The sequence below is a fragment of the Pseudorca crassidens genome, chromosome X (assembly GCF_039906515.1).
Source record: "Pseudorca crassidens isolate mPseCra1 chromosome X, mPseCra1.hap1, whole genome shotgun sequence".
Taxonomy (NCBI): domain Eukaryota; kingdom Metazoa; phylum Chordata; class Mammalia; order Artiodactyla; family Delphinidae; genus Pseudorca; species Pseudorca crassidens.
The window spans coordinates 95,116,160-95,142,039 of NC_090317.1; positions in this window are offsets into that span (position 1 = coordinate 95,116,160).

A 25,880-nucleotide genomic window follows, 5' to 3' on the forward strand; every position below is an offset into this window, starting at 1 on the left:
TCACTTGTCTCTTCAAGTAGTGTTTTTAAGAATAAGTGAGAGTAATCTCGACTCAGTGCCTAGGTTTTGAGAGTGAAACAAAGAAGGAAGGACTAAGGTGAGGAAAGCTGGAGTAGAATAGCTGTGCATCCAAGGAGTACAATCAGGAAGATTGGCCAGTTTGATGACACATTTTTCTGCTTCTATTAACTTGGCACAGGGCTTCTATTACATCAGCACAAGGCACTGATGTAGAATTACCAAAAATAAATACAGCAAATTATGGCAAGCTGGATTGGGAAACTTTGAGTTCCCTCCTGCTGGGGAGATTCCTGCCAGTGGAAATAGCACTCATGTAATGCTAATTATACAAAACAGTTGCTTACTCTGTATGTAGTGAGGTAAATGGTTTGATGGTACTCAATAAAGAAACTCAACTTTGAAGAGAGAAGCTCTGCTCCAAACGCATGTAGGTGTGGAGGAGGTTCTTCTTGGTTTGAGGAAGAGCCTGAAAGCTGTTCCTCCTAAGAGGAGAAGAAACTCATTAGTGTGACCTTGAGAGCAGAACCTAAGACAAGGCCTCTGGTGCAAGTAGTTTATTTGGGATGTGATCTCAGGAAGCAAGACAGAAGGCATGGGGAGAGTGAGACCGGAAAGGAGAATAAGCTGATTGAAGATGGAGTAGATGATGTCACTGCTATTGCCTTGCTCCCCACTGTTTGCCCAGACCCCAGCCTCTGCGTGATTTGCTCTCATTGACTCATAGCTGCAGCCTTCTTTATAGAAGTACCCTTGAACTATTAGAGTCGCCTTATCTGGAGACGCTGAGAGCCAGGGGTGCCTGGGAATTTATGTCCTTCCATCCCCCATGTCCCACGGTGGCCCATAGCCAGTGGCTGACTGGCACAAGGAGTGGGAAAGCCCAGCTCCCTGCCTTGAGGTGGGAAAAACTGTGGTGTGATTTACACTCTAGAATTCCTCAAGGCTGGGATTCACCTGAAATCCCACTCTTGGTGTGTTGCTTCTTCAGCTCTGCTCTGCTTTCCTCACTCCCTGACTGCTTTCTTCTGGGAACACCTATTTCCTTAATAAGTCACTCACACAAGAATCTTCATCTCAGGATCTGCTTCTGGGGACAAGGCCAAAACCTAAGGATGCATTATCGAGGTTGCCTCTGTAGGGAATAGTACCATTATTCTGCCAGGACTTCACAAGAAGCATACAGGAGAAAAATGAAGATGATATGCCTGATTTCATCTACCTGACAGTTTATAACAAGGCTTCATACTTTGTCTTTCTGAAAATATGAAAATTTAAAAAAAATCAAAGCATAATGGGAAACACCAATCTTTTACCAAGCTTATTATCTCTGTGTTTTAAACATTCCTAATAACGAGAAGATGAGACATTTCATTCATCAATGTCGTGGTGTCTGTTTTCAGCTTCAAGATTTTGGTGAAAACAGCATTTAATTTACATGATAATATAAAAGCAGTATATAAAAACTTATTTCAACTTTCCCAACCCTTTCTGGCTATATGATATTACACATGGTGCCTCTAAGTGGAAGAGTAACAGGAATAGTAAATTGCCATGTTGTAAGTTTTAGTGAAGTGTTTTTAACATACTCCCCACAAAATGAGAAAGTGAATGACTGAGTAGACTGGGTAACAAATCTATTTGTAAATCATATGCTTTCTAATTCCTTCTTTTCAAGTGATTTGAATAAGGACCTCATTAGGTTATCAACTGATACATCATTAAAAATGATTTCTGGTGCTATAACTACTATTGGACTTTTAGCATATAATTGGGAATGGAGTGGATTAAATGATTTCTACTTGTTTACTTATCTAGGTGAACGAGGTTTTTCAATTTTCACATCTATAAACATAATACAAATTTACCTTTTAAGAATATCAGGTATGTTATTTAGTTAATCTCATGAAAGGTTCATTCTGTGCACAGGTCTGGGTCACTCTGTAGAGACTGCAGTGAAGAGTGCCCCTGTGCCATACATTTTTTTTTCTTCTCCTTGCTGTTAGACAAGAAGGTACAACTTGGGTTGTATTTCTGCTCTCTGGGCCACAGGGAGGCTGGGGACCTGTTTCATTAATTACAAGAAAATGGCAGAGAGTCATTCTCCAACATTCTTTCTTCAGACAAAACAGTATTAGCTCTACCACTTTGAAATGGCTTGGCAAGTTGTTTTCAATACAAAGCCATGGTGTTTGCTGTGTAATTAGAGTGTTCTAAGGCACCTGTGAGAATTTAGTAATGCAGACGTTTTCTTGATGGATTTTGAGTATCTGATACTCTTAGCATCTTCAATTATACATTTTCTAGGAGAGCAGTCTTTAAACAACATACTACCCGTAATAACCAGCTCTACATTAACAGATTTTATTTATTCATATTGGGAGTTGGATTTTCCAAGACTAACTGAACTTTACTTATCCTTTTTGATATATTTATACAAATGAGAGCTCATCAATATCATCATTGTATTCATTGTACTTGTTAATATCTTAACACTATTAAAGCTGGAGAAAACAGTGAGAAGTGCCTTGTTGTTATAGTAAATTTTACTTTTGAGAAGATCTTGCAGTCACTGCAAAGAAAATGTGAGAGTTAAGTTGATGGTGAACTAGACTGTTTGATTTCTCTCATTCCCTGAGAGAATGAATAAGAGAGAAGGGGAAAAAAATAATCATGCCACATTTGACTCTGGAAAATAAACAGCTTCATCATACATAAGTGCCTAAAATATATATGACTAAACATTAGAATTGCAAATGAATTGGGGGAGGTAAGAGCTCTGTCTGCTTTTACATAATTTTGTTTTGCATTGGGCTAGGGGATTTTTTTTCCTACTATAAACTAAGAAGGAATTCCCAACTTCAAGCAGAGGCATGGACAAGAATTACCCTGCTTCAAGTGGTGATTAGAAAATGGATGTTTTGTTGAAGATCTGTCTCTTTTTAAATCATATAAGTGGAATCTAATGAACCTGATTAATTAGAAAAAGAAATGGCATTCATGGCAGAAAAATATCTTACCACAAATATATGCTTAATCCTGAAGCACGATGCCTTGTGTATAAATGTGTTCAGGCCCCAAAGTCCTTAGGTTTTACATTCAGATGAGGAGCCAGAGTAGGGGCAATTACTGTCCTAGGCAACAGAGCAAGAGTGGCAATCAGAAAGTTTCTTCATGTCATGTGGGCATCTTCGGGGGTGCCTAATTGATCTCAGTGTCCCTAGGACTGAAACAAGTTATTAGCCTATTGTCAGAGTTCAGCTTCTTCAGGACCAAACTCTGAGACAAGGTTTGTATTGTGAAATTTTATTGGGGAGTGTTTTTTGGGATTAACACCCATGGAGAAGTGAAGGAAGGAGGATTGGGCAGAAGATGAAGTTAAACTTCGATGCAGTCACAAAAGAGGCTACAGCTGATCCTGCGATGAGCTTTGAACCTGAGATGGACCTGCAGAGAGTTCATGTTTGGAGCAAAGGTATCTGGCCTTTATGCCCCTGCACTAACCAGTCATTGGGTACAGGCATGATTTCGGGCAACGCATCTATCTCTTCAGGCCCACGCAAGCTCCAAAGAGGGATTTCACTGCAAGCTGTTGGCTGCTAATACGCTCAATATCTGGGGAAATGAGCGCTTCGGTCTTAAAAGTCTGGGCTTTTGAGAGGTGCCCCAAAGTACCCACCTACTGAAATATTATAGGACCTATATGATTTGGGGGGAAAAAGCCTAAATCTAGTAAAGAGAGACCACACTTGAATTATGACAGTGAAAATCATCGCTTCTCACACTGTTCCCAGACCTAAGCCAGGTCAGAGAAACAGAGCCCCTTGAATAAAGGGGTATTGGGTCCCTGGAAAGGAGGATCCTTGTGACATTGCCATAAGCACATGCTGTAAATTTGCCTCTACACCTTCCTCCCAAAGACTTGGAGCCGTTTATCAGAGTGAACGTGGACTGGGGAATGGGAAATAGCCACATCAAGGATGACCCGTAGAGGCTTAGTGCTAATCCTGGAGTTCTCAAATGCTGCTGTGGCCCGCAATCAGAGTGGTGGCCGGAGGTTAGATGACTAATAGAGTTTTAGGCTAAGACTATGATTATTTCCCCAGTTTGGGAATCATGGCTAGGGTGGAGATACTGAGCAACTGGCAGAATCCCCTCATTGGCTCCTGTGCTCAGAAAGTGAGAGCCACTGCAGTAGGAAGGGCCTAGTGAAAACCCCTGGAATTTCCATCCCCTACCAGGATAATAAGCCAAGAGTAGTATTCCTTTCCTCGGGTAACAGAGGAAAAGCTTCCAAAACAACTCCTATGGCTACAGAGAACATCTCCTTCGCAATTGCACTTAGCCTGTCCCACATCCTCTCCCTGACCCTGGCTCGTCAGCTTAGCAGGGGAGGAAATGAGAGCTAATGAGAGAGAGCAGAGAAGTGGAGTTCAGAAAAACAGCTGAAGAGATGCCTTGAAGACTTCTTTAAAGCAAGCTTGACCATCTTGCTCCCTTTCTTAAATATGCATGGAGATGATCCAATTAGTTGGAAACCTGAATTTTTTCTTCCCCTGCATTTGTAAGAAGATGAACAGTGAGAAAACACTCACCGGAATCTTTGGAGCTGAATATAAAGAGAATCCCTAGGAAAGAGGGCGATAATGTTATGGATGACAGGAGGTAAGGGCATGAGGAATTTATCAGGAATGTTGCCTCAGATTTCAATGATGCAGTGAGGGAAATTTATGAACAAGTGACTGGGAGAAAGAAAAACTCAGCATGAAGAATGATATAAAATTTGCTGGTGCCATAGCTGACAGGGGAGTGGAGGAAGAAAAATAGCATATGTGTAGAGTCTGAGTGAGACACACTGCCTCAGAGCAGGAGCGCTGGCTGTTCCTGTGACATCGTTGCATGGGCCCTAGGAAAGTCTCTTCTACCCACTCTCCTTGCTGCCCCCCAAGTATCTTTGAAATGCACTGTTAGAAATTACTTTATCATGTCTTCTTTTCCCTTGTATTTGTACTTTGAAACTTATAGCATCTAGAACGAATTTGGGTTTGTGGTTGTATTCTGTAAACACTTCCTTTTTTTGAAAATGTGAATCCTCTTGGGAAACGTGACATTTCATATTTACTGGGGGAATTAACTGCATGTGATATATACTTTCCTTAGCTATTCGAGAACACTGGGCATACACCTGAGATGTGGGACAGTAGGAAGAAGGGTGTCAAAAAGAGAGGAAAAGGCCACCAGTGGTCCCAAAAGACCTGCACTTCCTATTTTCTAATGCAGCTTCAGGCCATGAGAAAATTGTCCAGTGGAGTCAGTGGTATGAGTTCAAGTCCTACCCTGAACTTATTTTTTTTTTCTGGAACGCGGGCCTCTCACTGTTGTGGCCTCTCCCGTTGTGGAGCACAGCCTCCGGAGCGCAGGCTCAGCGGCCATGGCGCACAGGCCAAGCCGCTCCGCAGCATGTGGGATCTTCCCGGACCGGGTCATGAACCTGTGTCCCCTGCATCGGCAGGCGGACTCTCAACCACTGCGCCACCAGGGAAGCCCCTGAACTTATTTTTTATAGTTAAGTGTTATAATATTTATAACCATAAATCACAAGTTAAAAGTCATAATATTTCAATCATATAACTATAAATCACAAGTTAAAAGATTTTTTTTTGTTTTTTTATAAATTTATTTTATTTATTTTTACTTTTGGCTGTGTTGGGTCTTCGTTGCTGTGTGCAGGCTTTCTCTAATTGCGGTGAGCAGGGCTACTCTTCCTTGCGGTGCGCGGGCTCCTCATTGCGGTGGCTTCTCTTGTTGCGGAGCACAGGCTCTAGGCGCGTGGGCTTCAATAGATGTGGCATGCAGGCTCAGTAGTTGGGGCTTGCAGGCTCTAGAGTGCAGACTCAGTAGTTGTGGCGCATGGACATAGTTGCTCCATGGCATGTGGGATCTTCCCGGACCAGGGCTCGAACCCCTGTCCCCTGCATTGGCAGGCAGCTTCTTAACCACTGTGCCACCAGGGAAGCCCTAAAAGATGTTTTAAGTAGAAAATATCTCTCCCTTAATTCCACCATGCTAATAGAGCAACTGCTTTCGTTTTTCTGTATTGCCTTCTGGTATCCATATACATATTTTAAATAATTTTGTAGTTATAGAATATTTTATATTTTGATTTGTCACATAAAAATAACTTTTCCATGTTGTTACACAGTCTTAATAATTATAGTTTTTCATGAGGTTCTGTGCCATAATTTACTCAGTTGTATTCCTACAGGACAATTGTGCGGGTTTGGAATTTTTGCACTACAGAGCAGTCTCAAATTTGAAAAGAGAAAGTAGTTGGTCACAGGGTTATGAATTTTGAAATATTGCTGGATTACTTTCCAAAATGTTTGTGGCAATTTAAAATCCACCCAACATTTTCACCTCACTTGCCAGCATTTGGTGTTACCATTTTAAATGATTCTATTGTTTTAATGATGTAAAATATGACTTTACTGTTTTACCATGTATTTCTTTGAGGATTGGCAAGGTTTAATGGATTCCCCATAGGCTTGAAATTTCCTCAAAATAAAAAGTTAAAAAATACATATGTAACAAATTTTCTAGAAGTTGTGGGAAGGGTACAAAATCTCTGTATACCTTTGTCCTAATGCACCAATTGGAAACATCTTGCCACATTGGGTTTTTTTTTTAACATTTTATTTATTTATTTATTTATTTATTTATTTATTTATTTATTTATTTATTTATGGCTGTGTTGGGTCTTCGTCGCTGTGCGCGGGCTTTCTCTAGTTGCAGCGAGCAGGGGCTACTCTTCGTTGCAGTGCGCGGGCTTCTCATTGCGGTGGCTTCTCTTGTTGTGCAGCACGGGCGCTAGGCATGCGGGCTTCAGTAGTTGTGGCACGTGGGCTCAGTAGTTGTGGCTCATGGGCTCTAGAGCGCAGGTTCAGTAGTTGTGGCCCATGGGCTTAGTTGCTCCACGCATGTGGGATCTTCCTGGACCGGGGATTGAACCCGTGTTCCCTGCATTGGCAGGCGGATTCTTAACCACTGTGTCACCAGGGAAGTCCCTTGCCACATTGTTTTATCATTTTCTCTCTCTGTATATTTATAAGTATTATTTTTCCTGAACCATTTGAGAGTATGCTAAATACATCATACACATCTACCCATCCACAATACTGTATTATGTTACATTTCCTGACTTTGATAATTATGCTATCGTTATGTAAGAAAATATCCTTGTTCTTAAGAAGTACACATTTAAGTTTTATCTAATCTAAGATTCATATTCCAGTTTTTTTTAAACAGCAAATGGTGTGTGGTAGTGTCACCTTATTATGTTACATTTTTCTTCTTTTAATATTTATTTTATTTATTTATTTGGTTGTGCTGGGTCTTAGTTGTGGCAGGTGTGCTCCTTAGTTGCGGCTCTCTGGCTCCTTAGTTGTGGCACACAAACTCTTTAGTTGTGGCATGCATGTAGGATCTAGTTCCCTGACCAGGGATCAAACCCGGGCCCCCTGCATTGGGAGCATGGAATCTTAACCACTGTGCCACCAGGGAAGTCCCCATATTCCAGTTTTACAAATTATTTCATTAATATCTTTGAGAACAAAATATGTTTCCTTTTCAGAAACCAATCAGTGATTGTGCATGCACCTAGCTGTTGTGATTCTTTAGTTTCTTTTAATATGGAATATTTTCTCAGCATTATTTGTCTTTCATGGCACTGACATTTTCAAAATGTACAGGCCAATACGGTGTTTTGTATAATGTCCAGCAGTGATCTGGTAATGTTTAATACATGTCTTTCTGAAAAATAATTCCTACTGAGTCGCATTTGCCGATTTCTGTGGTATAAATATTCCCACCATGTTTGATGTCAAGCTACTGATGTGATGTTGCTGAATGTGCCACTGGAGAGAACTGTGCACAGTCAGCTCTCATGAGCTGTATGCATAACTCCAGCACATCACTGAATGTCCCTCAGTTTGGGTTTATCTGCTTGTTTTCTCATGAATAGAACAGGTTATGCATTTTTGTCAGGAGTGTCAGTGAAGTAATGCTACATAGTTCTTAGTACATCATATCAGGAGGCACACGACGTAGATATGTCCCACCTTTACTTATTTTAGAGTGAAAAAAAAATACATTTGGGTATGTGTCTGTGTGTGTCTAATGTGAATTTGCTTCCCCCTCAATATATGAAATATGTGGAAGTGGGAATAAGGGGATGTTCTGGTTGAAGCAGAGGAAGTCAGGTTCTCAAAGTCCCATTATCCCCACATTGTGGCCATGAGAGGACTCTTGAGTTGCGCAGTTTGAAAATCACTATCCCGAATGGAGGATGAGGGTTTATTTTCAAAGGGCACAGGATTTTAATTATTCCTGAAGGTTGTGCAATGTTAATGAAAAGGATTGGTTCACTTATTAATATCATGCCTGTCCAGCGTGCCAACCTAAATGCACCAGTGGGACGCACTTCCATCTGTATTTATTTAACTCAAATGTATTTTTAATTAAATAGATTTGCATATCAGATATCAGTCTCTCCTAATTTAATTATCTCATTCTTATTTCTTCAAGAGTGGTATACTTAGACTTAATTTAGTTCTGTGACAATAAGTATGTCACATAATTTTCTGGCGTCTAATTCTGTCACCTGTGAAAGGAGAAAGATGTTGTACTCACTGATCCCTGGGTCTGTATGGGAAAGGACTCTAAAATTCCAAATTGGACTGCTCCCAAAGGGACAGAGATTAGCCTAGGTACGATAGAATAACTGCAGGACTGTCACTTAGGCTCTCTGAGCCTCATCTTTCTCAAATGGAAATCTTGATCTGAGTGGGCTCACACCAAGTGACAGCACTTCCTTGGCTCTTATCTATGAAAATCTGTTCCTCCCCACGATTCACAGCACCTTCGTCACATTTTACCTTCTTCAGGTACCTGTGGTTCCTCCTATTATTTGAAGACTTTTAATAAGAAAACAGTGAGTGGGCAAAAATAACAACTGTACAAAACATCCTATTTTTGAGGTAACTCAGTTTTATATATGCTGAAATGTTAGCTGAAGTACAGCAATTAAATCTTTTAAAAATTATGTTTTACTCCTATTATATATATATATATATATTTATTCTTCAATGGACTGATGGAATTTCAGCATTATAAATCTCATAAATAGGGTCTTCCCTGGTGGTCCGTGGTAAAGAATCCGCCTTCCAATGTAGGGGACGCAGGTTCAATCCCTGGTGGGGGAACTAATATCCCACATGCCGCGGGGCAACTAAGCCCGTGCGCCACAACTACTGAGCTTGTTCGCCTCAACGAGAGAGCCCTCGTGCTGCAAACTACAGAGCCTGCGCGCTCTGGAGCCCTTGCGCCACAACTAGAGAAGAGAAAACCCGCACGCCACAACTAGAGAGGAACCCACGTGCCGCAACGAAAAAAGATCCCATGTGCCACAACTAAGACCTGACACAGCCAAAAAAAACCAAAACTCATAAATAGATTTTTATTCCAGGTTATAGATTATTTATACATATTTAAAAGCAAGTGCTCAGATGTTAATGATAAATCTGAAAGAATGACATGCCTTTTTTTGTTTGTTTTTGTTTTTGCGGTACGCGGGCCTCTCACTATTGTGGCCTCTCCCGTTGCGGACCATAGGCTCTGGACGCGCAGGCTCAGAGCCATGGCTCACGGGCCCAGCTGCTCCGCGGCATGTGGGATCTTCCCGGACCGGGGCACGAACCTGTGTCCCCTGCATCGGCAGGTGGACTCTCAACCACTGCGCCACCAGGGAAGCCCATGACATGCCTTTTTAATACTATGGACGTTATTCAAGGATGCCAGAAATGATGTCGATGTGGGTGTTTGGCTATTCAGCCTTTCAAAGGTTGAGATATAAAAGGAATATTACATTTTGGATAAATGTCAAAGCTAAAGCCAACTTTCAGTTGTCCCTCACGTTCTGCCCCTGCTCCAGGCTTTTAGTAAATCTTTTTTGAAAGGACTTTTGAAACACTTTTGCTGAGAAAGACGCCAAGGACTTTTCCAGAGCTGAAGCACCTCTAGTACACAGTCACAGTGCGGGCATGCCAGGCTTTGTCTCCCCTTGTTGCTGTTAACTCTGTCTTAGCTCACCTTCCCCACTGGGAAAATGCACATTTCCCAGTGGCTCTTCTTTGCTCTCAACTTTTGGTGTGTTTATCACCCACTCATTTTTTAAAATGGAGCCAAAAATGGAAAGAAACAAAGGAGAGAAACAAGGAAGGCATTAAATAAATTTGACAACTGTTCTAGGTCACATTTTGGAGGAATGGGTAGCTTGAGGTGCAAATAGAAGACATGGAAACACTGGCTGCTATGCATGTCAAATAGTTCTTCAAAGTATCTTGTGGCCATAAAAGAAAACAAACGAGAAAACCAAGATAAAGAGCTACACAAATTCTGTAATCTCTGTGAAGGCAGAGGCCATGTTTTCTGTTTCTCTGTTATGATTTAGTACTGGACACTTAGTACGTAGATAATTACATGTAAAGTTAAACTCAATTCCAGCAGCCCAGTTCCTCAGGTCCAGCTAAAGAAAAATCCTTGTCTAAAGAAAACCCTAGGGAAAGGAATCCTCATGTTTTCCATGTTTTTTCTCTCCCATATCCTCTTTCTGTGATGTTTTGATGGCTAATCATTAATTCTTTCAACAAATACTGTCTTCTTCGTCTTTTTCTTTTTTTTTTTTGTAAGTTTGTATTGAGTGTTTCTCTCTCAATGACTATTGAGTGTCTTCTATGTGGTACTTGCCATAAAGATATGAACAAGATAAACTTGGTCCCTGCGTCAGGGTCTAGCTGAAGTTCAAGTCGTGGTGAACTTAACTTTGCTGATTGGCCTAGCTAGAATGGCCCCTGCCATGTGCAGAAGGCAAACCCAGTCTTCTGATGTATTTTCTGGGAAATGGTGTTGTTCACATGCTTACCAATCCTATTACATTCTTTCAAAGAGTTCCTTGAGCTATAGAGCCCCAAATTAACGTCCTGTTCATTTAAAATGCATCTAAATAAGATGGTTAAACAGACTAATTTCAGTATATACAGAACCAAGCAATGCTGGGGGAGTTATTTCTCAGATTCCCCCACCCCCATCTCCAACACCATATACTCATTACAAACACGGGAAGAAAGAAATGTTACAAATGGCTTTATGCAAAGAACAAACTGATAGATTTTTTTTACATCTTTCTCAAGTTTGTAAGTCTGTGATCTTCTTCAGAATAGCATGCTATGGACAGGTTGATCATGCCTGCAAATGGAAATATTTGCAAAAATACAAGTCACTGGTTTGTCTTTGCTGTAGCCATCAGATACATCTGCAGAAGAATTTCTTAGGTAAAGTGTAATCCTCCTCATGAATATTTGCCTCCTTCACTCCTTAGATGATTTCAAATGAAAATCCATTTTCAATGAACTGTAATTTTTAGAGGCCAAGATGTACATTAGAAAGATTATTTTGGAAAAGAGCAAATTTGAACTCTCCTTATATTAGCCAGGGCCCCAACAGGAAACAGATGATGCTCTTGAATTAAGATAATTTAAGGAGGGATTAATAAAGGCAGTATTTATAAAGGTGTGGGAAGGATATAGGGAAACCATAAAAGATATTGCAGGAACCACAGACTTTAGTGCTGGTAACTGCAAAATGTTACTACTGCTTGGCCTGAAGGGAGATAAGAAAGCGCTTACTGGGACCCAGAAGGCCAGAGTCTCGTAGAGAAGGTTTCCTTTGGTTGAGGAACTCATCCAGCTCAAGGCAAACTGGCAGGGAGGGAAATATGGAAATAAATACATTGACCTCACTTAATTTTCTCCCCGATCTTCTGCCAAGGGTCTTCATGAGCCAAACCCACCTGGAAACTAAAGGACAAGGAAGACATTGATATAGTTTATACTGACCAGGTTCTCAAGGCAGAGAGCAAGATGGAGAATGATGGATAACAGATCTGGAGGGGCAAATGGAAGATACTCTGGTACACCTTCCCTATTAATTATAAACCTCTTCAATTTAGGCTGTAGCGCAAGGAGATTACAAAATCATCTTTTAGCTTGAATCATACCTCCAACTTTGTAGATTTATGTATGCCTCTTTTAAGCCCCTGTTTTGCACCAAACTATTTGGTGTGAATAATACAGACAAAAATTCCTACCTCCATTAAGCCTATATTCTATTGGTGGCCATTTCTATTAGTCAGGAGTCGTTTAGTTGCAAGAGAAAGTCACTCAGCTTAGAAATTTAAAAAAGATTGCTTGTAAGAAATTCTTCTCAATTGCCGTAAATCTGTCAGACCACTACCCTCTGGGCATTTTATTACACCTCTGTCTTCTCCAAAAGAGAAAAAATGGTTTACTTCTCTACATATTCCTCTGAATCTGTTCTTCTCTCCTCTGTATTAGGCGGGTTTCATTTTAAGGCTCTTATTTTCAACTTCCCTATGTTTTCAATTTGCATGTACCTTGGTTATCCACTGTTTCAAAAAATTTTATATGAAAGTACTCTCTCAAGTGGTGGTCATCTTCTTCCAGCCTACATTACCCTCACCCTAAAAATGGTTGTTCATGTGACAGGTGCTCTTCTGTGCCATATCTATTCACCTGTCTGTTCATTCCCTAAAACTTCATTAGTATATTTATTGAGTACTTCGGCACACCAGAGGTCAAGAGAAAATTCCCATGGAATGGTGGACACTTCATTCACTCAGGTTGGCACTGGGGCAGGGGTAGGCTGGGCATATAATGAACTGCAGGCTTTGCAAGAAGTTGCTACCAGATGGAACAAACCAAATCCAGAGTTCAGAGTCATTTCCTATCTGAGCTTGAAGCATAATGCCCAAGAGATAGGAGCACAGACAAACCAATCTGCAGAGTGGTTGAAAAATGGTAGAGGGACCATTAAGCTGGAACAAGAATCCAAATCTTCTAAGAGCAGGAACTCTGTGTCTCAGAGACTGTTCAGAGTTTCTGCACTCAGCAAACACTTACTGAGTGTCTACTCTTTTTCTTTCTTTCTTTTTTTTTTTTTGGCTGTGCGGCATGCAGGATCTTAGTTTCCCCACCAGAGATCGAACTTGTGCCCCCTGCAGTGGAAGCATGGAGTCATAACCACTGGATGACCATGGAAGTCCCCGAGTGTCTGTTCTTATAGAGGGGGATAGACGTGGTTCCTGCCCTCAAATGGTTTTACTCACTTACAAAGGTAGAATAAGCATTTGTTGATGGTTTCAATGGTCCGCTTTTTAGTGTTTCCCAGTCCATCTCTTCCATTTGCTCTGTGTTTTCTTCAGCATTTACATATACTGAACACTTCCATTGCATTTTGGAATAACAGGTTAATGTGCTATCTTTTCCAAACAGCATTTTCATTTAGTTCCTATTTATTTCTCAATAAGTTATACCTGATCATATATATATATATATATATATATATGTACGCACCTATATGTATATGTTTGTAGGTATGCACGCGCGCGCGCGCGCACACACACACACACACACACACACACACACATCAATGTTTTGATAGAGACTGAGAAAGTACAGTGGCATGGTGGGCCTTAATCGATCTACTCTGCCCTTTGCAGAGGTTTTGAGTCTGGGGGTGAAATTGTATTCTGGTCCTTCATTATTTTTCCAGTCCTTGTTTCCAGTGGTTGTTATGGTAACAACCATAGCCTAAACTGTGCTACGTGAATTGACATTTGAAAAGGGAATTCCCTACATCTGATATTGCTCTGCACCCAGTGCATGGTCTTAGATTTTCAGATGCCCTTTTGGATTTACTCTCCCTGGGGTGCAGGCACTACATTATTTATTTCACTCTAGACTAAGTTTCTTAAACGAGTGCACACAGAACTGCCTGCAGACCTTGTTAGAAATGCAGAAGCGCAGATGATAACGCCATGGAACTGCCTGCAGACCTTGTTAGAAATGCAGAAGCGCAGATGATAATGCCGTGGACAGTGACACAATAGATCATGGGTGTATTGTTTTTTAGGACTGCTGTTAACAAAGTATCACAAACTGGGTGGCTTAAACGACGGAGGTGTATTTTCTCACAATTCTACAGGCCAGAAGTTGGAGATCAAGGTGTCAGCAGGGCCACGCTCCCTCTGAGGGTGCTAGGAAAGGATCTGTTCCAGAGCTCTCTTTTAACTTCTGGAACTTCCTTGGTTTGTTGCAAAATAACTATAATCTTTACGTGGTGTTCTCCCTGTGTGTGTCTGTGTCCAAATTTCTTCTTTTTATAAGGATACCAGTCATATTGGATTGTGGTTGCACTGTACTTTAACTTAAGAATTACTTAACTAAGCATGTCTGCACTGACCCTATTTCCAAATAAGGTCACAATCTGAGATACTGGGAGTTCGGACTTCAACATAGGAATTTTGAAGGGGACACAATTCAACTCATAACAATGAATAGATCACCAGGAACTGACATTTTAACATGCTGTATTGGAAACCTCTTGAGCTGCGCTTATAATTTTGGCCCCATCTTGGACTCCAGTAGCCTGATGTCAACCAGTTCTAAGCAGATTTTGGTCCATTTCATCCAGATGCACCTGGACAGCACCTCACCCCTAGCTGGCACCTTCTACTTCTGGCTTCTTGTCCCAGGTTTCTTCAACACAATAGCACAGAATGCCTGCTGCTGCCCACTCAGCAATGCCACGTGAATAGCTCAGGATTTTGGCGGAATTAACACGCCATGGGCAATCCTTGACCAATGGGAGATAAAATCCAATAAGTAAAAGCTTCCCTCTCTTGTCCTCAGGTGAACAGGTCTGAGACCAATTCCATCTGGATCTTTAGAGAGCTGTCCAAAATCAAGCACCAGTCACCAGGAGCAGTGGCCAGCTTGATAGTGCATCCTTGTATTGCTTTGTCCTCCTTCCCTTTTATTTCTTCAGTTCTTACTCCTACTCCCTGAGTTCAGTTCCCAAATAAACTACCTATATCAAAACCTTGGGCTCTGCTTCTGGGAGACCCTAACCTAAGCTCCAAGCTTCCCAGGTGATTCTGATGTAAATGATCCTTGAACCAACAATTGTAGAAAATTCTATGCAAAACAGAATGGGTTAAAATCATACTTTAATGTATTTGTTAAGTAGGAGATCCACCACACCATCCTCTTTTGTTAATCCTAGAAATACAGTTGGCCCTCCATATCCATGAATGTGGAACCTGTGGATGTGGAGGGCTGACCGTACTACACCATTTTATTTAACGGACTTGAGCATCTGCAGATTGTGCTATCTATGGGTGGGGGTGGGGATATGTGTCCTGCGACCTATCCCCCGCAGATAACGATGGATATAAGAGAGATCCTGAAGCAGGGGCTAGATGAGCAGAAGTCCAAAACCACAGTACATCTCAGAATGAGGAGCAAGCCATCTGTGACAGAAGACAAGTGCCCAGATACTATGGCTAGTACTTTCCATCTTCAGAAAATATCTGTGTGATGGGTCAATGTGACTCAATTCTCAAAGCTTCAGTAACTCTGCACACTGAGAAAATTTAGTTTGGGGCCCTGTAAAGCTGTGGTCATATGCTCCCAACCCTTCATGACGCAGGGTCCTGTGCGTCTTCAGAGCTGGCCAAAAGGTGGGAAGGCCAGCACGCTGATAGCCGGCAGGAGTTTAGGTCATGATAATTTCCCTGCTACATCCCATAAAAATGGGACTTGTGTCCCTGAGAACTCTATACCAGTCTTAAAGCTTCATTTGAATAAACCACCAATTTACAATAGCCTTTAACTTGGCGGAACAGATGTTCTAACCTAGACTTTCTGTTTCTGCTACTAGACTGACAGGAGGGCCAGTTTTGTCTGAGGTTGACTCAGCAATTTATTTTTTTAATTTAAAAAAAATTTAATATTTTTAAACATCTTTATTAGAGTATAATTGCTTCACAATGGTGTGTTAGTTTCTGCTGTATAACAAAGTGAATCAGCTATATGTATACATACATCCCCATATCCCCTCCCTCTTGCGTCTCCCGCCCACCCTCCCTATCCCACCCCTCTAGGTGGTCACAAAGCACCGAGCTGATCTCCCTGTGCTATACGGCTGCTTCCCACTAGCTATCTATTTTACATTTGGTAGTGTATATATGTCCATGCTACCCTCTTACTCCGTCCCAGCTTACCCTTCCCCCTCCCTGTGTCCTCAAGTCCATTCTTTATGTCTGCGTCTTTATTCCTGTCCTGCCCCTAGGTTTTTCAGAACTACTTTTATTTTTTTAGATTCCATATATATGTGTTAGCATATGGTATTTGTTTTTCTCTTTCTGAGTGACTTCACTCTGTATAACAGACTCTAGGTCCATCCACCGCACTACAAATAACTTAATTTTGTTATTTTTATGGCTGAGTAATATTCCATTGTATATATGTGCCACATCTTTTTTATCCATTCATCTGTCGATAGACATTTAGGTTGCTTCCATGTCCTGGCTATTGTAAATAGAGCTACAATGAACACTGTGGTACATGACTCTTTTTGAATTATGGTTTTCTCAGGGTATATGCCCAGTAGTGGGGTTGCTGGGTCGTATGGTAGTTCGATTTTTAGTTTTTTAAGGAACTTCCATACTGTTGTCCATAGTGGCTGTATCAATTTACATTCCCACTAACAGTGCAATAGGGTTTCATTTTCTCCACACCCTCTCCATCATTTATTGTTTGTAGATTTTTTGATGATGGCCATTCTGATTGGTGTGAGGTGATACTTCATTGTTGTTTTGATTTGCATTTCTCTAATGATTAGTGATGTTGAGCATTCTTTCATGTGTTTGTTGGCAATCTGTATATCTTCTTTGATGAAATGTCTGTTTAGGTCTTCTGCCCATTTTTGGATTGGGTTGTTTGCTTTTTTGTTATTGAGCTGCATGAGCTGCTTGTATATTTTGGAGATTAATCCTTTGTCAGTTGCTTCATTTGCAAATATTTTCTCCCATTGTGAGGGTTGTCTTTTGGTCTTGTTTATGGTTTCCTTTGCTGTGCAAAAGCTTTGAAGTTTCATTAGGTCCCATTTGTTTATTTTTGTTTTTATTTCCATTTCTCTAGGAGGTGGGTCAAAAAGGATCTTGCTGTAATTTATGTCATAGAGTGTTCTGCCTATGTTTTCCTCTAAGAGTTTCGTAGTGTCTGGGCTTACATTTAGGTCTTTAATCCATTTTGAGTTTATTTTTGTGTATGGTGTTAGGGAGTGTTCTAATTTCATTCTTTTACATGTAGCTGTCCAGTTTTCCCAGCACCACTTATTGAAGAGGCTGTCTTTTCTCCATTGTATATTCTTGCCTCCTTTATCAACAATAAGGTGACCATATGTGTGTGGGTTTATCTCTGGGCTTTCTATCCTGTTGCATTGATCTATATTTCTGTTTTTGTGCCAGTACCATACTGTCTTGATTACTGGAGCTTTGTAGCGTAGTATAGTCTGAAGTCCGGGAGCCTGATTCCTCCAGCTCCGTTTTTTTTCCTCAAGATTGCTTTGGCTATTTGCCTCAGCAATTTAAAAAGCCAAATAATTACTAACCAGAATGGCCAACTCAGCAGAAAGGATGACAACTCTGGGCTCTGAATATCAGGATTTAAAATCACGCCAGGCCTTGTCAGTCCTATGTGCCCCGATACAGTTGGGGAAAAAAATTCCTGAGGGACAAGAGAAATAATAAACTAAGGAAGATAAATGCAAAAATGTGTGTGTGCATGAGTGTGTGTGTGTATCTCTGTGTATAAAATGATAGCATTATCCTAATCATGGATGAAGTGTTTAGTGTTCAGAAGACTGGTTTGTGCATGGATGACTCAACATGGAGGAAGAGAGTGAACAAGAGAACATGACAAGGACAGACCAGCCAGGCTGTGCCTAAGCAGAGACCCTAAATCTACTGGTAATGGAGCCAGCCACTGAATGAATTTCATACTTCCCCTGTTACCCTTGAAAGGGTTTAGACTTGGGGAGATTTGGGCTTGTACCATAGCTCCTTCATTTACCAGCCGAGTGCCAGCCAGTTTCTTAACCTCCCTAGTTATACTGCCTTGCAGGGTTGCGAGGAGTAAATGAGAGAATGTATTAAAGACACCCAGCTTAATTCTTAGTACATAGTAGCCATTCAATAAATGGGGTGTATATTATAGTAATTGTTATGAGAACACTATTTTAGTGGACTCACACATGGGTTCCATCTTGGGATTTTGTGTATGCAATCTTCATCCCTGAAGTGTCTAAAAAATCTAGACATACAGCAGTCACTGGGCATGGACCACAAAGACCAATTAGAGGGAAAACTTGTATATATAAGAGATGATTAAATATATGCATTTATATATATATATATTATAACATATACATGTACTTATATTTTTGACTTTTAAAAATCCTTCCTTTAAATCTCTGTTCCTCTTTGTCTTGTTCTTTTTCAGGGTTGCAGTATCTTTGCAGCTCTTTGATTATTCAGGGAGATGAAAGTTTAGACAAAGTACCTGTTGCCTCTGATCGCTTTTTTTCTGCTTATCTGGTGATCCTTGGTTGTTTGTTTACATTTACAAGAGGGACACTAGAAAGGTGCTTTAGCACGAGTGGGATTTGTTAACTGTGAATGTCGCTCTAGGGTTATCTGGCTGGGCCATTTCTTTGGGGAAAGTTTGATTAGGTTTTCCTCTTGTGTTGGTCAGATTCTTTAGTGAAGACTTTTCCAGTAGCTTTCCTTGAGGGTAAAGGCATGGTGACCAGTATTCTGAGAGTAGGAGTAGGTAGGGAAGAAGACTGGACAGAGCTCACCAGAGAATAAATCTCCAATAATGTTCTGTGGTGAGTGGAAGAAATTTTAAGGACTGAAGGACTGGACCTGGGGACCTAATTGCTGCCTAAATAGATTTAAAACTCATCTTCCTTATTTTGGATCTTTCCTTTCCCCACTTCCAGAGGTACATGATGCTGACATTGGGGATTTTGTTCTGTAAATTGATGTACTTTGTGTTGTTTCCTCATTGCTTGGCTTAAGATTCAGTGTTCTTGTGCCTCCTAAAATTCCTTCCCCTTGTTTGCCCGTCAGCTTTCCAGTTTCCAAAATTTTGTTACTGTTGTGTCCTCTCCTGTCCACCCAATCCTTGTGTGGTTTTGTGCCTTTAAAAATATATTTGAGATGAGTTTGTCTAATCTACTATCTTTACCTATACATATATACTTTTATTATGATCCTGATTAAATGTATTTAGTGTAGAAGTTTTATTTTTTGACCTTTACTTACACAGTATGCAGCAAAGCAAAGTTCCAAAAGGCGAAGACAGAGGAGGAATAACTAGGTAAAAAGGGAAATGAAATGAATTTTGTGTCTTGGACTATGTACTTGAACCTGGGCTTCAGTCCTGCCATGTCTGTAGTCCAATGTGTGGTAGAACATTTATGAGTGTTCCCTCTTGCAAGACCCCCATGTGCTAGTTTAATGAAATTTGAAACTGTGTTTCCCCTCAAGAATGTGTCATACAGAACAGTTAAGTCCATGCCCCAGAACTGCTTCTTCAGTTCTGCTACCTCTAATAGTGTTAAATAGATAAAATGACCAGAAAGAAAAAGGCACTGATATGTGTGTATATATACATATACATATAAACTTTTGGGGGATCCTGGTATAGGCTGTGCTCTAAATTCTCATCCTGCTTACTGACATGAACTTCAGTGGTCATAAATAAGGCAAGCTCACACTCACTGGTGATGAACTTGGCTATTATGCAAGCTGATTTTTTAGGCCCATGTGTTCCGGTTTCCCCAGAGGGCTCAGAAAATACAGACTGTAGTCCCTTCCAAAACCTGTGATCCAGACACTTGCTGTTTGGGATGTGCTGCACTTGTTTACCCTTCCCACAGTCCATTGAAAACTCAGAGGGAGGTAGGACAAAAAAACCTCTTTTGATCTATTCCTGCATTGCTGCCATATCTTTCCATTGACACTGCCAGCTTGTCATATATCTTCCTGTTTCTTTACTTACATCCAGGAAAGAAAAGATGAAAAATATTGCAGATGTTTCTGAAGCATTGAACTTCTAGAGCTTGTTTACCAATTATCTTAGTGTCTGATCCAGTAAACTCTACCACGTAATTCCTGAATCAAAGAGGCTGTCATTTAACTCCTCTGGGCCTCAGTTTCTCTATCTATGATGTAAAAAGGAGATGAGAATCTCTAACCTCTTCCAGACTTTGTTGTCTTCTTCTATACCCGGAATGTGTCTGGGGATATCCATATTCATATGGATTCCATTTTGGGAACTCAATGGAGAAGCAAGATGTCAGAGAAGTCCTCTGATTAGATTTTACCAATAGGGAGGAGGGAGAATCCATGAATTAAGCAGAGAGAGAGTTGTTCTTTCTTCCTCCTGAGGACATTGGCTACTGCCTTTGGGAAAATAATTTTAGTTATTTTCAGTCAAAATGAGGATGATCAATCCTGTGACCAGACACATGGATTATTCTGAGAGTTATGGCAGGGCACAGGTGATAGGAAGAGAGAGAACTAGAGCAGGGAGCTGCTCTGGTTGACTGAATGTCCAGGGGAAATAAGAGAATTGAGGTTAGGATGGGCAGGCCTTGCTCTGCTAGGAATGGACATGTGGATCAGGAGTAAAGCTGAAGGAGACTTTATCCCCTCTCCCGGGAGGAACCTTTAGGAAGGTTGAGGGGAAGCAGAGGCTTTGACACCAGAACACAGCCTGGTGGGAGTTCCTAGTCTGGGAGTAAGGCAGACCAGAAGTGAAACTGGAGAGGGATGTAGAAGTAAGAGGTGAAGGTCAGGAAGCCATGCTTCCAATTCTGGTTCTAGAACTAACTAGCTGGGTGATTTGACCAGATGTAGCCTTCAGATTTCTCATCTGTAAGATTAGCAAGTTGGATTACTACTCTCTAATACTAGGTAGTTTTAACATTTTTTATAATTTTATGAAATGGAAAAGGAAAGGCTTACGTTAGTGAAAAGGTAATTATTATTTTTGATAATAGAAATGCCAGTTACTACTGTTAATTGGTTGCTATATGCTAGGCATTGTGCTCAGCATTTTACAAACATTACAACTTGTAAATGAGGTAGTTCTTTATCTGTAAAAAGAAGCACAGATAGTTAAATATTTTAATAAGATTACATATCTAATGAGAGGCAAAGCCACGATTTGAACTCAATTTAATAACCAGTCGACTTAGAATCATAGAATTAGAGATTACCTTAGGTTTAAACAGATGGTATTCAAGCCAATAATCCCTTTTAAAACTTGAGGAAACAAGGCTAGAATTCTTGTCCCAGTACTCATTACAGGTATGAACGTAAAGATGTCATTCCCCTTCCCCAGCTTTCTGGGTCTCTAAATCTAAGTGCAGCTTTTTTCCAGTGCCCTAGGTTGCCTTGCTCAAGAAAAATGGGCTCAAGCTGGTCTGTAGCTGTGTCTTTCAAGAAATAACTGCTTAGAGTACAGGAGAAGTAACGTGAGCCCTTGGAGAAAGGCAGCCTTTCAGACATACTGGGCTCAGCATGTCTGAAAGGTCCTTTGCTGTGTGGGTGACTTTCACACCTGATTGGGTGTGCCTTTTTTTTTTAAACAAAACATGGTTTTCCAGAACTTTATAGTCTGGGCCTAACTCCATTCAAATTAGAATATGTAGCACCCATTTGTAGTGAGCAAAATTTGCTAGGTTATATCTGAGAACAGAACCTGCCTTGTCTTGTCAAAGTTTACACAAAGTGTTAGCATTGCCAGGGGCCAACATTATGCCCTGCTTATATTTTTCCAATGTGCAAGTTCCCTGTCCCCAGAGAGCACTTACTGAAGGAGTCAAAGCTCGCGGGTTTGTTATGTTATTTAATCTTTGCCCTGGACCATTTCTGGAGTGAGTAGCAAAGTAATGAGACAAAAACAGTTACATGGGAAGTAAAGAGGGGAAAAGAAATATAGTAAAGTTATAAGAGCTTTCTTTTCACCTTGGATTATATCTCAACAAGTGCCCTCTTTTCAAACTGCCTTATCCTACCCATTTTTATTTTAAAATAGAATGTTAAGTGACTTTTTAATATTTGATATAAATCAAAATACCATATACAGAATTGTATATTATGGCTGCCATCATGCAACAATGAACTTTCATAATGAAAAATAACATTTGAAAATAAAAATAGTTGTGAATTATGGGTGCTTGTATCTGCTCTCAATATGCTTATTAATTGTTATATGGCCTTTTAATTAAACAAGTACAGAGCTTTTAAATGGGTCCTCCAATAGGAAAACGGGCAAAGATATGAGTAAGCAATTCACAAAAGAAGCAAAAAAAACCCCACCAATAAACATGTCAGAATTGTACAATTTTATTTATGCTAAAATGTGCACTTTTGGTGCATAATTTCATATGTCAACTCAGCTGGCCACCGAGTGCCCAAACATTTGGCCAAACATTATTCTGGGTATGTCTGCTATGGTGTTTCTAGATGAGATTAAAATTTGAATCTGTAGACTGAGTAGTGCAGATTGCCCTCTTTAATGTGGGTCGGCCTCTTCTAAACAGTCAAAGACCAGAATAGAACAAAAAGGCTGTGTAACAGGGAACTCGTCCTGCCTGACTGCTTGAGCTGGGATGTCAGTTTTTCTTGCCTTTGGACTTGAACTGAAACATTGGCTCTTCCTGGGTCTCTAGCCTGCTGGCTTTCAGGTTGGAATTTACACCACTGGCTTTCCTGGTTCTTAGGCTTTTGGACTCAGAATGGAACTACACCTTTGGCTTTCCTGGGTCTCCAGCTTGCTGACTGCAGACCTTAGGACTTCTCAGTCTCCATAATCATGTGAGCCAATTCCTTGTAATAAATTCCTCTTGTCTTGTCTCTGGAGAACCCTGATTCATATAACATTTTAGCAATAATAAAATATTATTTTATGCCAATTGTACGTTTGTTAGGGCTGCCATAATGAAGTACCACAAACTGAATGGCTTAAACAGCAGAAATTTATTGTCTCACATTTCTGGAGGCTAGATGTCCACCATCAAGGTGTCAGCAAGGTAGGTTCCTTCTGAGTGCTATGGGAAATAATCTATTCCATACCTCCTCTGTCCTAGCTTCTGATGGTTTGCTGGCAATCTTTGGCATTTCCTGGCTTGTAGAAGCATCACCTCCATCTTGTCTCTGCATTTAATCTTCACATGGTGTTTTACTATGTGTATTTGTGTCCAAATTCCTCCTATCTATAAGGACACCAGTCATATTGGATTAGGGGTCCACCCTACTCCAGGATGACTTCATCTTAGCTAATTATATCGTCAATGACCCTATTTCCAAATAAAGTTACATTCTAAACTACTGGGGGTTAAGATTTCAACATATGGATTTTAAGGTGACACAATTTGACCTATAACATTTCCACCCTCTGGCCTTCACAAATTCATGTCATATTCAAAATACATTCATCCCATCCCAACATCCCCCAAAGTCTTAACCCATTCCAATATCAACTGTAAGTACAAAATCGCATCTACAATAGCATTTAAATTGGTATGGATGAGGTATGATTCATCCTGGGACCAAATTCCTCTCCATCTGTGAACCTGTGAAACAGACAGACATAGGATACTCATTCCCATTCTGAAAGGGAGAAATTGGGAGGAAAAAGGTATTACAGGTCCCAAGCAAGTCTGAAACCTAGAAGGGTAAATTTTATTAGATTTTAAGACTTGAGAATAATCCTCTTCGGCTGATGCTCTGTTCTTCAGACACTGGGCAACACTCCTGCCCTCTTGGCCTGAGAGGTGGTCCTGCCCCCTGGACCTGTGCCCTCTGGGTTGGTGATATCAGTGGCAGCCCCATCAGCCTCTGCATACACGCCTCTGCCCTCAAAGTCATTCTTCCGCCATTTAATTCACATATTGAAGTCCTAACTCCCAATACTTCAGAATTTAACGTTATTTGGAAATAGGGTCATTGCAGATATACGATGAGGTCATGCTGGAGTAGGGTGGACCCCTAATCAGATATGACTGGTATCCTTATAAAAAGGGGAAATTTGGACATAGACACATAGTTGGAGAATGCCCTGTGAAGATGATTGCAGGTTGGGAATGATGCTTCTACAAGCCAAGGAATGCCAAAGATTGCCAGTAAACCATGAGATGATAAGGGAGAGGCATGGAAAAAATTATTCCTCACAGCACTCAGAAAGAGCCAACCCTGCTGACACCGTGATCTCAGATATCTAGCTCCAGAACTGTGAGACAATAAATTTCTGTTGTTTAAGCCACTCAGTTTGTGATAATTTGTTATGGTAGTTCTAGAAAACTAATAATACCTATCAAATTGGAAAAAGTTAAAAAGATGGGTAAGGTTCAGTGTTAGTACAGTTGTGGAGAAATGGAGAAAGTATGAATAGGCACCTCTTTGGAAGTATTTTGGGAATAAACAGCAACATAAATTTCATGTATCCATTGATGCAACAGAATACGTGCTCAAGTACTTAAGAATTTATTTGACAGGATGATAGTTACAGAGCTACTGATAAGTACAAAAATTTCAAACAATCAAAATTTGTATCAATAAAGGAATGATTTAAAATTTAATGTAGATTAATATTATGGAATTAATGCATCTGGTTAAAAGACTGAGATAGGTCTAAGTGAATTGGTAGGAAGGTTGTCCTTGATATGTTGGTTAGTGAAAAAAGCAATTTGCAAAAGAGCATAAACTAATGATCTCATCATTGTAAAAATCAAAAAAGCTTTTTTGAGAGGTGATTGACATACAATTGAACATATTTAAAGTTTGCAAATTGATAAATTTTGACATATGCATACACTCATAAAATCATCACCACAACGAAATAAAAAACATATCATCACCCCCAAAACTGTCCTCATGCCACTTTGTAACCTCTTTCTCCTGCTCTTTCCCAATCCACCAGTGATTTATTTCTGTCACTATAGATTAGTTAAAACTTTCTAGAAATTTAAATAAATACAATCATACAGTATGTACTCTCTTTTGTCTGGCTTTTCTCACTTGACATAATGATTTTGAGATTTCAACCATTTTGTGTGTTTCAAAAGTTGGTTCCTTTCTATTATGTACTAGATAGTATTCCATTGTATGCATATATCACAGTTTGTTAATTCATTCATCTTTTGACGGGCATTTGGATTGTTTCATTTTTGTCTATTACAAATACAGCTGCTATGAACGTAGTATACAAGATTTTGTGAGTTCCTGTTTTCATTTCTCTTGGGTAAATACCTAGGAGTGGGATATCTCAGTCATACTTTAGGTATATGTTTTAATTTTTTAAGAAACTGTCAAATGTTTTCCAAAGGAGATGTACCATTTTACATTCCCATTAAGAGTTGGAGAGTTTCACTTGCTCCAATCCTTGCTGATACTTAGTACTATCAGTATTTCTAATTTTAGCCATTCTGATAGGTGCATAATATATCTGATTGTGGCTTTAATTTGAATTTCTCTAATGACTGATGACATTGAAAATCTCTTTGTGTGCTTATTTGCCATACATATTTGTTCTTTAGTGAAGTGTCTATTCAAATTTCCCCCCATTTTTTTTTTTTTTTGGCTGAACCGTGCAGCTTGTGGAATCTTAGTGACCAGGGATTGAACCCAGGCCCTTGGCAGTAAGAGCGAGGAGTCCTAACCACTGGACCGCTAGGGAATTCCCATCCCCCAATTTTTAATTGTCTTATTTCCTTATTATTGTGACTTGAGAGTTCTTTATATATTCTGAGCACAAGTCTTTTATCAAATATGCAACTGGCGAATATTTACTTCTAATCTGTGGCTTGCC